The sequence below is a fragment of the Phocoena sinus genome, chromosome 21, assembly GCF_008692025.1.
Source record: "Phocoena sinus isolate mPhoSin1 chromosome 21, mPhoSin1.pri, whole genome shotgun sequence".
Taxonomy (NCBI): domain Eukaryota; kingdom Metazoa; phylum Chordata; class Mammalia; order Artiodactyla; family Phocoenidae; genus Phocoena; species Phocoena sinus.
Window position 1 is genome coordinate 35646464 of NC_045783.1, and position 22620 is coordinate 35669083.

At 39.3% G+C, this 22620-nt stretch overlaps 1 protein-coding gene across 2 annotated transcripts in view; it reads right to left on the reverse strand.

Moving 5' to 3' along the window:
- Window positions 1-548: 548 nt before the first annotated feature.
- The window catches only part of LOC116746861 (arylamine N-acetyltransferase 1), an 80968-nt gene continuing 58896 nt past the window's right edge, over window positions 549-22620 (reverse strand). Inside the window, exons 3-4 of one of the 2 annotated variants that reach the window (XR_004347901.1) lie at window positions 1307-2928; window positions 549-1014 (exon numbers count right to left, since the gene is read on the reverse strand). The gene's annotated coding sequence lies outside the window, so the exon portion shown is untranslated. Of the gene's footprint in view, window positions 1015-1198; window positions 2929-22620 lie in introns of those variants that run through there. The other variant, XR_004347900.1, reaches the window with a different exon arrangement.

Genomic DNA, 22620 nt, shown 5'->3' on the forward strand with positions numbered 1-22620 from the left:
CTGGCTCAGAGAGTAAATCTTATCTTGATGGTGAAATTCTAGTTATTGCCAAGTTACCCTACTAGCTCATAAGATGGTGCTAATTTAATGAGATAAATATTGATTTCCCATCATTACATTAACTTCACTCAACTGTATGATTGCAGAATTTGTCCTGACCTCAGGCCAACTGTTTGAAAACATTACAGTTTCTAGTGACCCAGGCAAGATTATGGGTTGAAAACAACCCAAGGAACTTTCCTAATAGGTCATGTTAACTAGAGTATTCACATCTGTTTGAGTTTCTGTTTCCTTATGTATGAGAAATATTTATTGGTTATTCTCTCCCACCCTCCCCCACTCTTTTGACAAAATCCTTCACTCTCCCACCTCACTTTCCCCTTCCCTTTACAGTACAGACTTGTATTCCAAACACTGACTATGACAAAACTTTTTAAACAGCAGGGATCTTTCAGGTTAGAGTAGTAAAAATGACCTTTAGAAGTATAAATCTACATTATTAGAAGATGACAATTAATATTAGGAAGATAACAATTATTAGAATATATTAGAAGATGACAATTAAACAAACCACTTAGGATTCTCTTGGCTATAAGTAAGAGAAAGCTCCAATTCATTTAATGAGAAAATTTACTATCTCACAAAACAGGAAGCCTAGACATAGCAAAGTCTCCACAGTCGATGGAGTCACTAGTTCAAAGAAAAATATCAATTGTTCTGTCTCTCCAATCTTCTGGGCAAAGCATTAACTTTCTTCTAATGTTGTGCATCCTCATGGTTACAAAATGATGCCCAGAAGCAAATGGTTCAACATGCTTTCTTATTCCCATTCAATAGAAGCAAGAGAGAAGTGGTCCAAGCCTGGGGGAGAGTCTGGTTCATCTTAGGCAGGGGTCCACCCTTAGACCAATAAGAATGGCTGGGTGAGATGCCTACTTCAACTGGTTGAATCAAAGGAATCAGGCTCCCTTCTGGAAGTGGGAGTGAGGAAGGTAGGAAAACAAAGTCAAATATCTGTTAGGAAGAACAAAGAAAAAATGGATATTAGATTGGCAGAAAACTATAACATAGGCCATTTGCTGGCAAAATGCACAGTTATTCTAGTAATAAAAACACCTTAATTAAATTTTATTCACACCAATGGAAAGGACAGATCCATTCATTCACAAAATTCTTTATTGAACTCCTGGGTGCCACACACTGTCCTATGGGTTCAGTATACATAAGTATATAAGGCAGTCCTCACTCTAAAGGAATTCATTCTGTGTCTGTTTTCCCAATTGAACATGGGTTCTTGTTTGCTTACCACTTGAGAAAACTCTTGTATTTGTCTAGGCAAGAAGGAATGAATGTCTAATGTGTAGTAGATGTGATGAAACATGTTTGAAAAATATTCAGGAAGAAAAATCCACATCATTCGATGCCTGAAAAGATATGAAGGTAAAGGTAAATATGATCCCCATGTTTCTGTCTTGCTCAATGGTGATGCTGTAAACTGGGATAAAAACTATAGAATAATGGGTCTGGTAGTGTGGAAAGAATCAGGGTTAGAATTTTTTCCCCAATTCCCCTACAGACCTTATTATTGTAATTCTCCTTTGCATGCTTATATATTTGATTAACATGAAAAATAAAAACAAATGCTTAAATGCTTTATACTACTACAAAAGTGCCCCAGTCCTCACACCTTGTATGATTTATAAAATGATTCTTGATTACACATAGGATATATAGATAATCCAATGTTGTGGGCAGGAGGAGGTTAAGGATTATTAATGTTAAAAGGATTTCTTCTGGGACAGTGATATTTGCTGTAAGTGAGGAAAATACGTCCTTGTTCATTGCCTTGTATGTGTGAAAGGAAGAAACTATGGAGATGGAGAAATTGGACACATCACAGAGACAGGTTGACTTCTTTCTTGGGGCCCTTTTGTGAGGGGTGCTGGATATTTACCTGTTCTCTTTCAGTCCCCCAATTATCCTTTGATACTTTTTTGTAATCTGTTGTGGGAATCTGCAAAATGTAGTTCTCATATTCTTTACCAGTGGTTTTCTATTTAGTTTCACCAAGAGGAGATATTGGTAGGTGATTAGTAGATGGGAGATGAGGAGAAACTATAATTCTTTCTTGCTCTTTTTCTCTTCCTTCTACCTCTGTCTTTTTAAATTCTTGTTCTGGAGGAATCTCCTCCAAGTTCCTGTTCTGAAGCAGTAGCCTCTTTTGCCTCTTTAGGTTCTCCCAGCCCTAGGGGTGGTGCCTATTTCCTGTGGCACCTAATTACTGGGTTACCTCATCTTCTTCTATTTGATGCTTCCAGCTCTACAGCTGGATAGGAAGTGTTCAGAAAATGGAGAATAACTAACATACAGGTTTACGTAATCATTATTCCAACAACCTACTGAGGGATGACTGTACATGCTCATTGTAAAAGGCTGAAATATCAACTCTAATTGTTTAGTTAAAGCTACCCACAATTTATTAACTATATAATTCTACTATTCTCAAATAATTTCTTCATTCTGAATTCCTAGTTTAAGGGCTCATATAGACTATCTGGTCTGGAATAGCAATACCTAAACTTTAGCAGACCCCAAGCTACTCAGATAACATGCTGAGGTCTGTGAATGCTGTACTAACAGGAACTCATGTTATGAAATTACTTTCCAATAAGACTCTTCTACAAGAATGGCTTTCAAAAAAAAAAAATACAATGAATATCAGAAAAGCCAATGCCAAGATTTCACTTGTAACCATCTGCACCATTGTCATGATTACAGGTTGTGCTGCTGTCCTTCCTCTTCTCCTTTTCTGAACTTTTTTCCGAACTCATGGCTGCAGGCTGATTCTCCATCTTCAGTGTCCAGGTCTTCCTGTCCAAAGTCTCTTAAGGAATCAGTTCTCTGAGGTTTGTTTCTCTACAGGATTATCTGGAGTTTTATCAAAAATAAAACAATTTTAAAAACAAATTATGTCAGTAAATTACATTTAAATAATATTCTTTAATTTTCAAAGGATATTTTAATATCTTATTATACACATCCCTGGGAAGCAGGGTGAAGCATTTAGCAATAGGCATCACTGAAGACTTTGGGGCAGGGGATGGCATGATCAGACCTGGAAGAGGCATCTGCCTGCAGGAAGATGCTGGAGTAGAGACATCAATGAGGACTCTCGTACCACAGTCCAGGTGAGTTGAAAACAGGGCCTGAACTAGAGTGGTGGGAGTGGGAATTGGAAGGAGAAAAACAATGGCAGAAGCACTGTGGTGGTTGAAAATTTAGGACCTGGTGATGGATATGGTAAGGGGGAAAAGGGTAGAATTTAAAGGCACTTACAGGAGTTCTGATCATTGGTGACTGGAAAAAAGCACTAAATTAGGAAGAGGAGCTGGCTGAGGGAAGGATGATGAAGGATTGGATTTTAAACATAATTGAGTTTGAGATGCTTGGCAAGATGCTCAGGTGTGACTGTCTCGTGGACAGTTATAAATGAGCTATCAAAGATTAGGGGAACATTTGAAGCTTGAGATGTAGATTTGAGGTTTATCTGCCTCAAATCAATTGTTTAAGTTCTGGGAAAGAATGAGGCTGTTAAATACAGGTCTGTTATAGGGCACAGTGGAGTCATTTCTAGGGAGAGTGGTCTGAAGGAAGTACTTGTGAAGGCTTTATCTGAACAGCATAAAATTAAAATCATATGGTCTGCTGGTTTCACTGTTGACGTTAAAATGGAAAAGATTATTTGTTCTCTTAGGTCTGCAATGGTTTCAATAATAATAATAACACCTGGGTAATTACTAGAACTCTGCATACTTAGTTTTGTACCAAATAAAATTTGTACCATACAAAGTTAATATTTTTACATCATGACATTAAAAGTAGTAATTATATGGCTCATGATATTTTTAGAAATTCTAAACATACTTCATTTATGAATGCACAAGAAAAATTCAACCTATGTCAGGAATTTAGATTCTATAAAAACTTAGAGCAGCTCAATAACAAAAAAACAAACAACCCCATCCAAAAATGGGCAGAAGACCTAAATAGACATTTCTCCAAAGAAGATATACAGAATGCCAACAAACACATGAAAGAATGCTCAACATCATTAATCATTAGAGAAATGCAAATCAAAACTACAATGAGATATCATCTCACACCAGTCAGAATGGCCATCATCAAAAAATCAAGAAACAATAAATGCTGGAGAGGGTGTGGAGAAAAGGGGACACTCTTGCACTGCTGGTGGGAATGTGAATTGGTTCAGCCACTGTGGAGAACAGTATGGAGGTTCCTTAAAAAACTACAAATAGAATTACCATATGACCCAGCAATCCCACTACTTGGCATATACCCTGAGAAAACCAAAATTCAAAGAGAGTCATGTACCAAAATGTTCATTGCAGCTCTATTTACAATAGCCAGGACATGGAAACAACCTAAGCGCCCATCATCGGATGAATGGATAAAGAAGATGTGGCACATATACACAATGGAATATTACTCAGCCTTAAAAAGAAATGAAATTGAGCTATTTGTAATGAGATGGATAGACCTAGAATCTGTCATACAGAGTGAAGTAAGTCAGAAAGAAAAAGACAAATACCGTATGCTACCACATATATATGGAATTTAAGGGAAAAAAATGTCATGAAGAACCTAGGGGTAAGATAGGAATAAAGACGCAGACCTACTGGAGAACGGACTTAAGGATATGGGGAGGGGGAAGGGTGAGTTTTGACAGGGCGAGAGAGAGTCATGGACATATACACACTAACAAACGTAGTAAGGTAGATAGCTGGGGGGAAGCAGCCGCAAGGCACAGGGATATTAGCTCGGTGCTTTGTGACAGCCTGGAAGGGTGGGATGGGGAGAGTGGGAGGGAGGGAGACGCAAGAGGGAAGACATATGGGAACATATGTATATGTATAGCTGATTCACTTTGTTGTAAAGCAGAAACTAACACACCATTGTAAAGCAATTATACCCCAATAAAGATGTTTAAAAAAAAAAAAAAAAAAAAAACTTAGATGGGTCCTCTCCAAAAAACCTAGTTACTCAGAAGAAAAAAGATATCAAGATAGCATTTCTGTCTTATCACTTAGCCAAGTACAGAGCCAAGTAAACGTATGTGGCTATGATCATGTGCAAAGCCACATTTGAGGAGCGGTAGAAAGAAGTAGAGTGTAAATGACCCTCCCCTCACCCCTACCCCATGCCTGAAATGCTACTGTTTACTTAACACATGACTCCCTTTTCAGCATTTTCTCAACCCTGGCACTATTGACATTTTGGGCTGAGTAGTTCTTTTGGGAGCCTAGCTGTGCATTGTAGGATTTTAGCAACATTCCTGGGCTCTACAATCTCCATGCCAGTAGTACCCTCTCCCCCAGTTGTTTTCAAAATTGTCTCCAGACATTACCAAATGTCCAGTTGGGGGCAAAATTAACCTGGGCTGAGAACCCAGGTTTCCTCACTTCCTTGAAGGTAAATGGCATTATGAGCTGTCATCAGTCTCTTTGTGCAGGAAGGACCAAAAAGAACAGAATTGGCTTAGGTTATGGGAAGATTGAACAAATGACACTGATGCCTCAGGGAGACTTCACAGAGCCATCTTACAGAGAAGGTAAAAGGAGAAAGAGTCAGATGGCTGTGGTTGACAGGAAAACTTCCCAGGATGGCTGTTGGATGACAAGAGAACAACTGCATTGTTTGTCAAGGATGTGTGCTGTATTGGGACATTAATGTGATGTGGCTCACTGCTAGCTGGTTCACCCTGTGTCATACTTATAGACAATGTTGCATTGTGTATGGTGGATGTTATGAGCTACCTTCATATAACCTTAGCTTTCTGTGTGTAGACTGGTGGGAATTTCTTGGCTCATTTGGGTGGCATTTTTTAATTGAAGCACAAATAGTGGTATACTGCAGAGATTGGGATTACACCAGTAAGAACTGGACTGTCTGGTTTTCAAATCTCAGCCCTGTCACTTAACAGTTATGCCATACTTGTGCTTAATTTCCATGTCTGTGAAATGGAGGAACTAATTGTACCTACTTCTTAGTACTGCTTGGGCTACCATAACAGAATACCACAGGCTGAGTGACTTGAATAGCGGTGTGATAATGTGATTTATAATATGAAATATATATTTGGTCTCTGTCCCATTTCTGGCACAGAGCTCCTAAAACACTTGGAATTTTCTGTGATGAGAGCAATAATAGGTGTCTTTTGTTAAGTTAATGAGGTGGCTTTTGGGAAACACCTAAGGATGAGGGCTGGTTGCCAGGAAAACCAACCACTGATTAGAGGACTGGAATTTTCAACTTCTCTCCAGGAAGAGGAGAGGGGCTGGAGGTTGAATCAATTGCCAACAGCTGATGATTTAATCAATCAAGTGTATGTAATGAAGGCTTCATAAACACCCAACATACAGGGTTCAGAGAGCTTCCAGGTTAGTGAACATGAGGAGATTCAGGGAGAGTGGTGCACCTGGAGGGGGCAGGGACTCTCCTTGCTCTTTCTCCATACTTTGCCCAGTACATGTGTCCCACCTGGTGGTTCCTGAGTTATATCCTTTTATAATAAACTGATAATCCAGTAAGTAAATTGTTCTGAGTTCTGTGAACTGCTCTAGCAAAGTAATCAATCCCAAAGAAGGGGTCTCTGATCTATAGCCAGTTGGCCAAAAGCATGGGAAAAAACCTGGATTCATGATTGGCATCTGAAGGGGGAGAACAGTCTTGTAGGACTGAGACCTTAAACTGTGGGATATGACTCTATTTCCAGGTAGTGTCAGAAATGAGTTGAATTGTAGGACACTCAACTGGTGTAGAAGAATAGCTTAGTGTGGAGAAAAGAAACCCACACATTGGAATTGATGTGAGAATGTTGGTTGGAACCAGAACTGGAAACAGAAAATTTCCCACAGTTCTAGAGGCTGTAAGTTTCAGATCAAGGTCCATCTGGCAGAGTTGGTTTCTGGTGAGATCTCTTTTCCTGGCTTACAGGCAGCCACCTTCTCACTATGTCCTCATGTGGTCTTTCCTTGGTGCATGCACATGAAGAGTGTGCCCTCTGGTGTCCCTTCCTATAAGGTCACTAGTCCTATTGGATCAGGGTTCTACCATTACAAACTCCTTTAACCTTAATTACTTTGTTAGAGGCCTCATATCCAAGCCAGATGAGTCAGGAGCTGAATAGCTTCTCTTAAACATTCTCAGGCGCAATTCCGAGAATCTTGACTCTGATAAGGGGAGGGATGTATCTTCTGGGAGAAGGAAATAAATGTTAGGGTAGGAAAGGGGAGAGCTTTGAGGATTAATTTACCTTAGTTGATACTCTCTTAATACATCAGATAAATCTTTTTGATAAGAAACAAATGCATTCTGTTTTCTTCTAAGACATTCATGTTTTCTCCAGGAACAAACAAGCTTGGAAGAGTTCTGTTATTTGAAGTACAGAAAACCAGATGGGTGTCACAAAAATCTCTTGAAAAAGTAGATATCCTTGGTTGCAAACTTTTTCTATCCAATTCAGGACACAAGGTGCTATGATTTAATGACTAAAGAAAACCCACTCAAAAATGTCCCTGGGGCCTAGCATAGGATTGGAAATAATTCCATCAGTAACTTATCTTTTTGTCCCTGTCACAAGAGCCTGAAAATTCTCCTGGGTCCAGCTTTAAGTTCCTAAAACCTTTGTGCAAATTGAAATTTCCTCCCTGATTGAGTCATTGGAGCTGCTCAAGAACCTGTGGCCCTCTGAAGATGAAGTTGGGAAAGGACAGAGGGGATGTATCTGCAGGAGGCTAGGTTTGCCAGCTTCACAATTTACTTAGGGAAGTTGGCCAATTTTGCTTCTCTTTTCCCCCTAAAGAAGAGCAACGATTTAAGGCACTTGAATTTTTAGAGCGGCTTTGGATGCAAACTCTCAAGATTGTGACCAAGGCCAGTGTTTGTGCCCAATTACAAATTCATGGGAAGGCTCTCCCCAATGCTCTGGGGGTATTTTTGAAGAACTTAAGGAGCAGGTCCTCTCCAGAACTGAGGGTTACCACATGGCTCTCAGTTTTCCTACCTTGGCAACCAACAAGATTCTCCAGGTCACTTCAAATTATACTAGGGGCAGAGAAATCTTATCGAATAAGCTTGTCCAAGGGTCATCTAATTCCCTTGAGGAATGTAACCTTGTTTGACTAATTGTTTAAAGTTAATTATGGTCCAGACAGTTTACAACTCTGTCACTTTAGGTAGACATATTTTAGGTTGATTCAGATTTTGGGGCACCCTAATCATCACAGAGGTCACCCAGCATAATATCATTGAGGTTCTCTCATCTTTGGGGCCATGTAGCTAGAGAAGCATTTAGTGATCCTCAAGTGGATTGAAAGAGCTAATGTTCTTTCAAGTGTCCACCCGCCCCCCACAAAGGAAGACTCCAGGAAGAAGTTGTTTAAATGAGAACCACACCAGCATCCTAATGTTGGGGCTGGGGCCAAGGCTGATGACTGCTGGAAATGCCACACTATATCAACCACGTCAACTTACACCTCCCCCCATCAAATGACAAACAACAATAAAACCTTCAAGATGGACATACCATTATCATTCCCATTTTATAGATGACAAAACTGACACAAAAGTAACTTGTCCAAACCCACACAACCTGCAGTGGGGAGCCAGGATTTGAATCCAGACATTGTGGTGCCGGAGTCTGTCCCTGTGGCCAGAGTTTCCTAAGGCATGGTGCTCGTAGACTATAAACATCTTCATTGCTCTTCCCCTTTCATAATCTGCTCAGCAAATGTGAAAGGAAGGGGACAAGTAGTTTGGGGCTCTCTTCTTGGTTCCTGGCAGCAGCCGTTGTCCTCACTTTCGTAGGATCACTCCTGCACAATTCACCACTAACAAGTGAGAGGAAAGCAGGGGGAATTTCTGTGGAGCTCAAAGGAACAAGTTGTCCATGAAGTGGCTCCATCTTGAAGTGGCTTAAACATTTTGGGGGGGAAAGGTAGTTGTCTTATGGAGGAATGATAACTAGAGGACTGTGTTATTGGTACTATAGGTTAGTCTGTCTATTCACGGTGAAGGGTCCTACATTTTCCATCTGTCCTGTGGGGACTCCACTGACTTCCTCTGTATTCTAAGCATCCTGCCATGATGGAGGGCTCTCACAGGTCTGTTATTCCAGCCTCCAGTTTATGCTCCAACTTCAGAACATTTTCAGCTTTTGTCCTTCTAAGTTAAATAATCTATATCAGTGAATATACGTACTTATTTGTATTAATATGGATATATGTTTTATGACATTACTTCCTATTTTTATATATTGATGTATAATATTCAGAGACAGTATTTCTATAAACTTCATGAACCAGATGTGGAAGGTATTATAATTTCCTAACTGACAGGTGGTAAGGAAAAATATCCTCTAAATCTCTCCCATCCTTCTTATAATTCCTCTCAAACTCACTGCCATTTTTATCATTTTAACTGTACAGGGATCTACATTGCAGTCAACATAAAAAAGAAAAAACGAAAATAAGAGGTAAGAAAGAGTGTATTGTGTATTCACCAGAATGACTACGTTGGAATCCCAGTTCTGGGAAACTCCCTGGTGGTGCAGTGGTTAAGATTCTGCACTCTCAATACAGGCAGCCTGGGTTCGATCTCTGGTCAGGGAACTAGGTCCCACATGCATGTCACAACTAAAAGTTCACATGCCACAACTAAGGAACCTGTGTGCCGCAACTAAGGAGCCGCCTGCTGCAACTAAGAACCAGTGCAAACAAATAAATAAATATTAAAAAAAAAAAAAGAATCCCAGTTCTACACTTAGCTTGTGAACTGGGCAAGCTACTTAACTTATTGGTGTCTCAGTTTCCTCATTGTAACATGTGACGATCTTTTTGTTTTTGTGTTTTTTTTTTCAGACAAGGGATTCTTCTGGAAATCTTTATAGAGTTTCTGTGAGGGTTAGCTAAGTTAATAGATGTGAAGCAGTTAGAATGGTGCCTAGAGCATATTATTATTACTAGAATAGAGGATGAAGAATACTACTACATGATGCAGATATAGTTATATACCTAGAACAGCTATAATTCACTAAAAAAAAGTAATAAGTGAGATTAGTAAAACAATCAAATCCAAATTAAATCTCACAAATTAAACATTTATAGGAAAAATTGTTTTTATAATTCAGCAGTGTTATGGATGGAATTGTGTTCCTCCCATATTCTTATGTTGAAGTGCTAACCTCCAGTACCTAAAAATGTGGAGGTGGCTTTGGGACTGGGTAATGGATAGAGGCAAGAAGAGTTTTGAGGTGTACGTTTAAAAAAGACTGGGTTGCTTTGAAGAGACTCTTGGTAGAAATATGGGGATGAAAAGTGCTTTTGGTGAGATCTCTGACACTGGAAGGAAGATGAGTCTTTTTATAAAGTGGCAAAAAACTTGACTAAATTCTGTTCTATAGTTTGGTGGAAGTGTTGACAGAAAAAAAGAATACACAACCTATATTTGTAGTGAGGTGGATGGACCTCGAGTCTATCATACAGAGTGAAGTAAGTCAGAAAGAGAAAAACAAATATGGAATCTAAAAAAAAAAAAAAAAGGTTCTGAAGAACCTAGGGGAAGGACAGGAATAAAGACGCAGATGTAGAGAATGGACTTGAGGACACGGGGAGGAGGAAGGGTAAGCTGGGATGAAGTGAGAGAGTGGCATGGATATATATACACTACCAAATATAAAACAGATAGCTAGTGGGAAGCAGCCGCATCGTAAAGGGAGATCAGCTCCTGGGTTTGTGACCACCTAGAGGGGTGGGATAGGGAGGGTGGGAGGGAGGGAGACGTAAGAGGGAAGAGATATTGGAACATATGTATATGTATAACTGATTCACTTTGTTATAAAGCAGAAACTAACACACCATTGTAAAGCAATTATACTCCAATAAACGTGTTTAAAAAAAAGAATACACAACCTAAATGTTGAGAGTTATGTTTTATTTGGTGGACAAAACTTAAGGCTTAAGCCTTGGACACAGCCTCTCAGATAGCTGCAAGGGACTGATCCAAAGACATAAAAAGGAGGCAGGATATACAGGTAGTTGGAACATCAAAAGATTACTGTTTTTTTTTAAACATCTTTATTAGAGTATAATTGCTTTACAATCGTGTGTTAGTTTCTCCTGTATAACAAAGTGAATCAGCTATATGTATACATATATCCCCATATACCCTCCCTCTTGCCTCTCCCTTCCACCCTCCCTATCCCACCCTTCTATGTGGTCACAGAGCACAGAGCTGACCTCCCTGTGCTATGTGGCTGCTTCCCACTAGCTACCTATCTCACATTTGGTAATATATGTAAGTCTATGCCACTCTCTCACTTCATCCCAGCTTACCCTTCCTCCTCCCCGTGTCCTCAAGTCCATTCTCTACATCTGCGTCTTTATTCCTGTCCTGCCCCTAGGTTCTTCAGAACCATTTTTTTTTAGATTCCATATATTAATAATTAATTAATTAATATTAATTAAAGAACACCAGATGTCTCAAAATAAGGAATTTAGCGCTTTTCTATGGGAAGATGCAAGTGTCTGAAATCATTCCTTTCATATGCACCTCACCTATCTGGGGCCAGTGTACTGTGTTCTCTCATCTCAGGGTGCACTGTCAGGGGAGGCTGCAGCAGCTGACTGCTAGATGGCGGGCATCCTGTCTCCATCCTGAGTTCCCTCAGGGCTCATTGTCGGGTGGCTGTAATGTGATGGCTTGATGGCTGCAGCATCCTTTGTTTACTGATATGGCAGGCAATGTCATATTTAATTCATAGAAGGTAAGACATGTGAGTGATGAATTTTGATATTTAGTTGAGGAGATTCCTAAGTATTCATAGTAGAATGTGAGAGGAGAGAGATAAATTGAAGAAGAAATTGTTAAGCGAAAAGCAAAAAGGAACCAGAATATGAGATCTGGAAAATTCTCAACCTATCCATATTGCAAAACACAAGAAAGTGTGTTCTGGAAAGAATACCAGGTTGTGGCTAGATCATCACTCCAAAAAGAGATTATGGTATGACTCACAGATCTAAGCAGCTATCTCGGCAGATATGCTGTCAGCTTGGACTGAAGGGTACAGAAACATCATGAAATGAAGGAAGACAGCCAGACTCATAGGATTTTGTCAGTGGGCCTGGAGGACAGAGAAGGAAGCCTAAAAGTATTATTCTCCAGCCTTAACATTTAATGGAGTTTGACTTGCTAGTTTTTGGACTTGCTTGGGACCCTTTCTTTTTCTCTGATTTTTCCCTTTTGGAAGGTAGATGCCTATCCTATGCCTGTCCTATCATTGTATTTTGAAAGAAGATAACTTTTCTGATTTCACAGGTTTGCAGCTGGAGAGAAATTTTGACTCAGGACGAATCATACCTCAAGTCTCACATCTTACATGCATGAAATTTTGGACTTAGAGTTGATGCTAGACTAGGTTAAATCTTTGAGAGCCATAGGATTAGGTGAAAGTATTTTGCATGGAAAAAGGACATAAATTTGGGGAGGGGGCATACTCATACTTTTACAGGTACCTGTCCTGTTTTCCCATCACCACTTATTGAAGAGGCTGTCTTTTCTCCACTGTATATTCTTGCTTCCTTTATCAAAGATAAGGTGACCATGTGTGCGTGGGTTTATCTCTGGGCTTTCTATCCTATTCCATTGATCTATATTTCTGTTTTTGTGCCAGTACCATACTGTCTTGATTAATGTAGCTTTGTACTATAGTCTGAAGCCAGGGAGCCTGATTCCTCCAGCTCCATTTTTCATTCTCAAGATTGCTTTGGCTATTCGGGGTCTTTTGTGTTTCCATACAAATTGTGAAGTTCTTTGTTCTTGTTCTGTGAAATATGCCAGTGGTACTTTGATAGGGATTGCACTGAATCTGTAGATTGCTTTGGGTAGTAGATTCATTTTCACAATGTTGATTCTTCCATTCCAAGAACATGGTATAACTCTGCATCTATTTGTATCATGTTTAATTTATTTTACCAGTGTCTTATAATTTTCTGGATACAGGTCTTTTGTCTCCTTAGGTAGGTTTACTCCTATATATTTTATTCCTTTTGTTGCACTGGTAAATGGGAGTATTTTCTTGATTTCACTTTCAGATTTTTCATCATTAGTGTATAGGAATGCCAAAGATTTCTGTGCATTAATTTTGTATCCTGCTACTTTACCAAATTCATTGATTAGCTCTAGTAGTTTTCTGGTAGCATCTTTAGGATTCTCTATGTAGAGTATCATGTCACCTGCAAACACTGACAGCTTTACTTCTTTTTTTCCGATTTGGATTCCTTTTATTTCTTTTTTTTTCTAATTCCTGTGGCTAAAACTTACAAAACTATGTTGAATAAGAGTGGTCAAAGTGGGCAACCTTGTCTTGCTCCTGATCTTAGTGGTTATACATGTGTTCCCATATCTCTTCCCTCTTGCATCTCCCTCCCACCCACCCTCCCTATCCCACACCTGTAGGTGGTCACAAAGCACCGAGCTGATCTCCCTGTGCTATGCAGCTGCTTCCCACTAGCTATCTATTTTAACTTTGGTAGTGTATATATATCCATGTCACTCTCTCGTTTTATAACAGCTTACCCTTCCACCTCCCCGTTTCCTCAAGTCCATTCACTACTAGGTCTGTGTCTTTATTCCTGTCTTACCCCTAGGTTCTTCATGACATACTTTTTCTTAAATTCCATATATATGTGTTAGCATACGGTATTTGTCTTTCTCTTTCTGACTTACTTCACTCTGTATGACATACTGTCGGTCCATCCACCTCATTACAAATAGGTCAATTTCATTTCTTTTTATGGCTGAGTAATATTCCATTGTATATATGTGCCACATCTTCTTTATCCATTCATCCAATGATGGACACTTAGGTTGTTTCCATCTCTGGGCTATTATAAATAGAGCTGCAATGAACATTTTGGTACATGACTGTTTCTGAATTATGGTTTTCTCAGAGTATATGCCCAGTAATGGGATTGCTGGGTCATATGGTAGTTCTATATGGAGTTTTTTAAGGAACCTCCATACTGTTCTCCATAGTGGCTGTACCAATTCACATTCCCACCAGCAGTGTAAGAGTGTTCCCTTTTCTCCACACCCTCTCCAGCATTTATTGTTTCTAGATTTTTTGATGATGGCCATTTTGACCAGTGTGAGATATCTCACTGTAGTTTTGATTTGCATTTCTCTAATGATTAATGATGTAGAGCATTCTTTCATGTGTTTGTTGGTAGTCCATACATCTTCTTTGGAGAAATGTTTTTTTAGGTCTTTGACCCATTTTCGGATTGGGTTGTTTGTTTTTTTGTTATTGAGCTGCATGAGCCTCTTGTAAATCCTGGAGATTAATCTTTTGTCAGTTGCTTCATTTGAAAATATTTTCTCCCATTCTGAGGGTTGTCTTTTGGTCTTGTTTATGGTTTCCTTTGCTGTGCAAATGCTTTGAAGTTTCATTAGGTCCCATTTGTTTATTTTTGTTTTTATTTCCATTTCTCTAGGAGGTGGGTCAAAAAGGATCTTGCTGTCATTTATGTCATAGAGTGTTCTGCCTATGTTTTCCTCTAAGAGTTTGATAGTTTCTCGCCTTATATTTAGGTCTTTAATCCATTTTGAGCTTATTTTCTTGTATGGTGTTAGGGAGTGACCTAACTTCATACTTTTGCATGTACCTGTCCAGTTTTCTCAGCACCACTTATTGAAGAGGCTGTCCTTTCTCCACTGTACATTCCTGCCTCCTTTATCAAAGATAAGGTGACCATATGTGCATGGGTTTATCTCTTGGCTTTCTATCCTGTCCAATTGATCTATCTTTCTGTTTTTGTGCAGTACCACACTGTCTTGTTTACTGTAGCTTTGTGGTATAGTCTGAAGTCACTGAGCCTGATTCCTCCAGCTCCATTTTTCGTTCTCAAGATTGCTTGGGTATTCGGAGTCTTTTGTGTTTCCATACAAAATGTGAAATTTGCTGTTCTATTTCGTGAAAAATGCCAGTGGTAGTTTGATAGGGATTGCATTGAATCTGTAGATTGCTTTGGGTAGTAGAGTTATTCTCACAATGTTGATTCTTCCAATCCAAGAATATGCTATATCTCTCCATCTGTTTGTATCATCTTTAATTTCTTTCATCAGTGTCTTATAATTTTCTGCATACAGGTCTTTTGTCTCCTTAGGTAGGTTTATTCCTAGATATTTTATTGTTTTTGTTGCAATGGTAAATGGGAGTATTCTCTTGATTTCACTTTCAGATATTTCATCATTAGTGTATTGGGATGCCAAAGATTTCTGTGCATTAATTTTGTATCCTGCTACTTTACCAAATTCATTGATTAGCTCTAGCAATTTTCTGGTAGCATCTTTAGGATTCTCTATGTAGAGTATCATGTCATCTGCAAACACTGACAGCTTTACTTCTTCTCCAATTTGGATTCCTTTTATTTCCTTTTCTTCTCTGCTGTGGCTAAAGATTCCAATACTATGTTGAATAAGAGTGGTGAGAGTGGGCCACCTTGTCTTGTTCCTGATCTTAGTGGAAATGCTTTCAGTTTTTCATCATTGAAAACGATGTTGGCTGTGGGTTTGTCATATACGATCTTTATTATGTTGAGGAAAGGTCCCTCTATGCCTACTTTCTACAGAGTTTTTATCATAAATGGTTGTTGAATTTTGTCAAAAGATTTCTCTGAATCTATTGAGATGATCATATGGTTTTCCTCCTTCAATTTGTTAATATGGTGTATCACGTTGATTGATTTGTGCATATTGAAGAATGCTTGCATTTCTGGAATAACCCCACTTGATCATGGTGTGTCATCCTTTTAATGTGCTGTTGGTTTCTGTTTGCTAGTATCTTGTTGAGGATTTTTGCATCTATGTTCATCAGTGATATTGGTCTGTCGTTTTCTTTCTTTGTGACATCCTTGTCTGGTTTTGGTATCAAGGTGATGGTAGCCTCATAGAATGAGTTTGGGAGTGTTCCTCCCTCTACTATATTTTGGAATGTTTGAGAAGGATAGGTGTTAGCTCTTCTGTAAATGTTTGATAGAATTCGCCTGTGAAGCCATCTGGTCCTGGGCTTTTGTTTGTTGGAAGATTTTAAATCACAGTTTCAATTTCAGTGCTTCTGATTGGTCTGTTCATATTTTCTATATCTTCCTGCTTCAGTCTTGTCATGTTGTGCATTTCTAAGAATTTGTCCATTTATTACAGGTTGTCCATTTTATTGGCATAGAGTTGCTTGTAGTAATCTCTCATGATCTTTTGTATTTTCGCAGTGTTAGTTGTTACTTCTCCTTTTTAATTTCTAAATCTATTTATTTGAGTTTTCTCCCTTTTTTTTCTTGATGAGTCTGGCTAATGGTTTATTAATTTTGTTTATCTTCTCAAAGAACCAACTTATAGTTTTACTGATCTTTGCTATCGTTTCCTTCATTCCTTTTCCATTTATTTCCCATCTGATCTTTATGATTTCTTTCATTCTGCTAACTTTGGGGTTTTTTTCTTCTTCTTTCTCTAATTGCTTTAGGTGATAGTTTAGGTTGTTTATTTGAGAGGTTTCCTGTTTCTTAAGGTAGGATTGTATTGCTATACAATTCCCTCTTAGAACTGCTTTTGTTGCATCCCATAGGTTTTGCGTCGTCGTGTCTTCATTGTCATTTGTTTCTATGTATTTTTTGATTTCCTCTTGGATTTCTTCAGTGATCACTTTGTTATTAAGTAGTATATTGTTTAGCCTCCATGTGTTTTTATTTTTTACAGATCTTTTCCTGTGATTGATATCTAGTCTCATAGCATTGTGGTCGGAAAAGATACTTGATACAATTTCAGTTTTCTTAAATATACCAAGGCTTGATTTATGACCCAAGGTATGATCTATCCTGGAGAATGTTCCATGAGCACTTGAGAAAAAGTGTATTCTGTTGTTTTGGGTTGAATGTCCCATAAATATCAATTAAGTCCATGTTGTTTAATGTATCATTTAAAGCTTGTGTTTCCTTACTTATTTTCATTTTGGATGATCTGTCCATGGGTGAAAGTGGGGTGTTAAAGTCCCCAACTATGAATGTGTTACTGTCGATCTCCCCTTTTATGGCTGTTAGTATTTGCCTTATCTATTGAGGTGCTCCTATGTTTCGTGCATAGGTATTTTAAACTGTTATATCTTCTACTTGAATCTATCCCTTGATCATTATGTAGTGTCCTTCTTTGTCTCTTGTAATAGTCTTTATTTTAAAGTCTATTTTGTCTGATATGCGAATTGCTACACCAGCTTTCTTTTGATTTCCATTTGCATGGAATATCTTTTTCCATCCCCTCACTTTCAGTCTGTATGTGTCCCTAGGTTTGAAGTAGGTCTCTTGTAGACAGCATATATATGCATCTTGTTTTTGTATCCATCCAACCAGTCTGTGATTTTTGGTGGGAGTATTTAATCCATTTACATTTAAGGTAATTATCGATATGTATGTTCCTATTCCCATTTTCTTAATTGTTTTGTGTTTGTTATTGTAGGTCTTTTCCTGTTCTTATGTTTCTTGTCTAGAGAAGTTCCTTTAGCATTTGTTGTAAAGCTGGTTTGGTGGTGCTGAACTCTCTCAGCTTTTGCTTGTCTGTAAAGGTTTTAATTTCTCCATCAAATCTGAATGAGATTTTTGCAGTTAGCGTGACCTTGGTCGTAGGTTTTTCTCCTTCATCACTTTCAGTATGTCCTGCCACTCTCTTCTGGCTTACAGAGTTTCTGCTGGAAGATCAGCTGTTTACCATATGGTGATTCGCTTGTGTGTTATTTGTTGTTTTTCCCTTGTTGCTTTTAATGTGTTTTCTTTGTATTTAATTTTTGATAGATTGATGAATATATGTCTTGGCATGTTTCTCCTTGGCTTTATCCTGTAAGGGACTCTCTGTGCTTCCTGGACTTCATTAACTCTTCCTTTCCCATATTTGGGAAGTTTTCAACTATAATCTCTTCAAAAATTTTCTCAGTCCCTTTCTATTTCTCTTCTTCTTCTGGAACCCCTATAGTTCGAATGTTGGTACATTTAATGTTGTCCCAGAGGTCTCTGAGACTGTCCTCAGTTCTTTTCATTCTTTTTTCTTTATTCTGCTCTGCAGTAGTTATTTCCACTATTTTATCTTCCAGGTCACTTATCCATTCTTCTGCCTCAGTTATTCTGATATTGATCCCTTCTAGAGTATTTTTAATTTGATTTACTGTGTTGTTCATCATTACTTGTTTCATCTTTAGTTCTTCTAGGTCCTTGTTAAATGTCTCTTGCATTTTCTCTATTCTTTCCAAGATTTTGGATCATCTTTACTATCATTATTCTGAATTCTTTTTCACGTAAACTGCCTATTTCCTCTTCATTTCTTAGGTCTGATGGGTTTTTATCTTGCTCCTTCATCTGCTGTGTGTTTTTCTGTCTTCTCAGTTTGCTTATTTTACTGTTTTTGGGGTCTCCTTTTTGCAGGCTGCAGGTTCGTAGTTCCTGTTGCTTTTGATGTCTGTCCCCAGTGGCTAATGTTGGTTCAGTGGGTTGTGTAGGCTTCCTGGTGGAGGGGACTAGTGCCTGTGTTCTAGTGGATGAGCCTGGGTCTTGTCTTTTTGGTGGGCAGGTCCAAGTCTGGTGGTGTGTTTTGGGGTGTCTGTCGACTTATTATGATTTTAGGAAACCTCTCTGTTAATAGGTGGGGTTTTTTTTCCAGTCTTGCTAGTTGTTTGGCATACGGTGTCCAGCACTGTAGCTTGCTGGTTGTTGAGTGAATCTGGGTGTTGTTGTTTAGACAGAGATCTCTGGGAGATTTTCACCATTTGATATTACATGGAGCTGGGAGATCTCTTGTGGACCAATGTCCTGATGTTGGCTGTCCCACCTCAGAGGCACAGCACTGACTCCTGGCTGAAGCACCAAGAGCCTTTCATCCACAGGGTTCAGAATAAAGGGGAGAAAAAATAGAAAGAAAGAAAGAGAGTAAAATAAAATGAAATAAAGTAAGATAAAATAAAGTTATTAAAATAAAAAATAATTATTAAGAAAAAAAATTTTTTAAGTAAAAAAAAAAAAGACAGATGGAGAGAACCCTAGGACAAATGGTGAAAGCAAAACTATACAGACAAAATCTCACACAGAAGCATACACATACACACTCACAAAAAGAGGGAAAGGGGAAAAAATAATATATCTTGCTCCTAAAGTCTACCTCCTCAATTTGGGATGATTCGTTGTCTATTCAGGTATTCCGCAGATGCAGTGTTCATCAAGCTGATTGTGGAGATTTAATCTGCTGCTACTGAGGCTGCTGGGAGGGATTTCCCTTCCTCTTCTTTGTTCACACAGCTCCTGGGGTTCAGCTTTGGATTTGGCCATGGCACTGTGTGTAGGTTGCCTCAGGGCATCTGTTCTTCGCTCAGAGAGGACGGGGTTAAAGGAGCAGCTGATTTGGCGGCTCTGGCTCACTCAAGCCGGGGGTGGGAGGGTTACAGATGTGGGGTGAGACTGCAGCGGCAGAGGCCGGCGTGACGTTGCACCAGCCTGAGGCACACCATGTGTTCTCCTGGGGAAGTTGTCCATGGATCACAGGCCCTGGCAGTGGCGGGCTGCACAGGCTCCCCTGAAGGGAGGTGTGGACAGTGATCTGTGCTTGCCCACAGGTTTTTTGGTGGTGGCAGCAGCAGCCTTAGCGTTTCATGCCCATCTCTGGGGTCTGCACTGATAGCCATGGCTTGCCCCTGTCTCTGGAGCTCATTTAAGCAGTGCTCTTAATTCTCACTCCTCACGCACCAGGAAACAAAGCGGGTAGTAAAAGTCTTTTACCTCTTCAGCAGGCCCAGACTTTTCCCCGGACTCCCTCCTGGCTAGCTGTGGTGCACTAACCCCTTCAGGCTGTGTTCACGCCGCCAACTCCAGTCCTCTCCTTGTGATCCAACTGAAGTCCGAGCCTCAGTTCCCAGCCCCTGCCCACCCCGGTGGGTGAGCAGACAAGTCTCTTGGGCTGGTGAGTGCTGGTCAGCACTGATCCTCTGTGCGGGAATCTCTCTGCTTTGCCCTCTGCACCCCTGTGGCTGCACTCTCCTCCATAGCTCCAAAGCTTCCCCCCTCCACCACCTGCAGTCTCCTCCCACAAAGGGGCTTTCTAGTGTGTGGGAACATTTCCTCCTTCACAGCTCCCTCTCACTGGTGCAGGTCCCGTCCCTATTCTTTTGTCTCTTCTTTTTTCTTTTGCCCTACTCCGGTACGTGGGGAGTTTCTTGCCTTTTGGGAGGTCTGAGGTCTTCTGCCAGCAATCAGTGAGTGTTCTATAGGAGCCGTTCCACGTGTAGATGTATTTCTGCTATATCTGTGGGGAGGAAGTTGATCTCCGCGTCTTACTCTTCCTCCATTTCCTCAACTCGAGTGCTTAGTTATTGATCAATGTGGTCATTAAGTCATTCAAAATTCATTCTTCCCTCTCTCAGCTAAGATAATCTCACATCTGAGGTGTTTCAATTCACAACCTTAAGTGCAAACCAGTATGGCTTCCTTCAGTCGTCCCCTTACAAGATATACTTGATGTTTGTGCATAATACATTTAGTGATCTAAAAATTTTAATATTTAAATAAAATATCTAGGGCATAATTGACTCCATGATTTCTTACTTTGTTGCCCAAACTCTTTCCTTCCCCATCAAGACCTTCTTGGACCTCCTGCTAAATTACTACTAAATAACCAGTTAACACTTTGGTAAGAATTGGTTTATAGGTTGTGAATGAAAATTGTTGTCTGCCATATCATCAAACAAAGGGTGCTGCAGCCATCAAGCCATCAGCAACCTCTGCTCCTAACGGTGGACCCTGAGGGAACTCAGGATGGGAAAGAACAGGATACTGGCCTTAGATAGCTAAGATGTATATCAAAGGAATGGTTTCAAGGAACCCAGACTCTTGCATCTTCCCATACATAGAAAAGTACTAAATTTATAACTTGAGATGTCTGGTTTTCTTTAATTAACAGTAATCATTTTATAAAAAAATTTTATTGGCGTATAGTTGATTTACAATGTTGTGTTAGTTTCTGGTGTACAGCAGAGTGAACCAGTTTTATATATATATATATATATATATATATATATATATATATATACACATATATCCACTCCTTTTCTTTTAGAATTTTATTTTTTAGATTCTTTTCCCATATAGGCCATTACAGAGTATTGAGTAGGGTTCCCTGTGCTATACAGCAAGGTTTTTTTAGTTATCTATTTTATATATAGTTGGGTGTATATGTGAATCCCAATCTCCCAATTTATCCCTCCCCTGCCCCCGGCCTTAACTCCTGGTGACCATAAGTTTGTTTTCTACATCTGTGGCTCTACTTCTGTCTTGTAAATAGGTTCATTGCATTTTTTTTTTTAGACTCCACATATAAGCGATATCATATGATATTTGCCTTTCTGTGTCTGACTTACTTCACTCAGCATGACAGTCACTAGGTCCAACCATGTTGTTGCAAATGGCATTATTTTGTTCCTTTTTATGGCCGAGTAGTATCCCATTGCATCTATACACCACATCTTCTTTATCCACTCCTCTCTTGATAGACATTTAGGTTGCTTTCATGTCCTGGCTATTGTAAATAGTGCTGCAATGAACATTGGGGTGCATGTGTTTTTTTGAATTATGGTTTTCTCTGAGTATATGCCCAGAAGTGGGATTGCTGGGTCATATGGTAGCTCTATTTTTAGTTTTCTAAGGAACCTCCATACTGTTCTCCATAGTGGTTGTATCAATTTACATTCCCACCAACAGAACCCAAGAGGGTACCCTTTTCTCCACACCCTCTCCAGCATTTATTTCTGTAGATTTTTTGATGATGGCCATTCTGACCAGTGTGAGATGATACCTCATTGTAGTTTTGATTTGCATTTCTCTAATAATTAGTGATGGATTAAAGATCTAAATGTAAGGCTGGACACTATAAAAATCTTAGAGGAAAACATAGGCAGAACACTCTTTGACATAAATAGCAGCAAGATACTTTTTGATCCACCACCCTAGAGTAATGAAAATAAAAACAAAAAGAAACAAATGGAATCCAATTAAACTTAAAAGCTTTTGCATAGCAAAGGAAGCCATAAACAAAACAAAAAGATAGCCCTCAGAATGGGAGAAAATATTTGCAAATAAAGCAACCAACAAGGGATTAATATCCAAGATATACAAACAGCCCATGTAGATCAATATCAAAAAAAGAAATAATACAATCAAAAAATGGAAAGAAGGAGGAGGAACCAAGATAGTGGAGTAGAAGGACGTGCTGTCACTCCCTCTTGTGAGAACACTGGAATCACGACTAGCTGCTGGAAATCATCGACATGAGGACACTGGAACTCACCAAAAAGCATACCCCACATCCAAAGATAAAGGAGAAACCAAAATGAGACGATAGGAGGGACAAAATCACAGTAAAATCAAATCCAATAACTGGTGGGTGGGTGACTCACAGGCTGGTGAACACTTATACCACAGAAGTCCACCCACTGGAGTGAAGGTTCTGAGCCCCACGTAAGGCTTC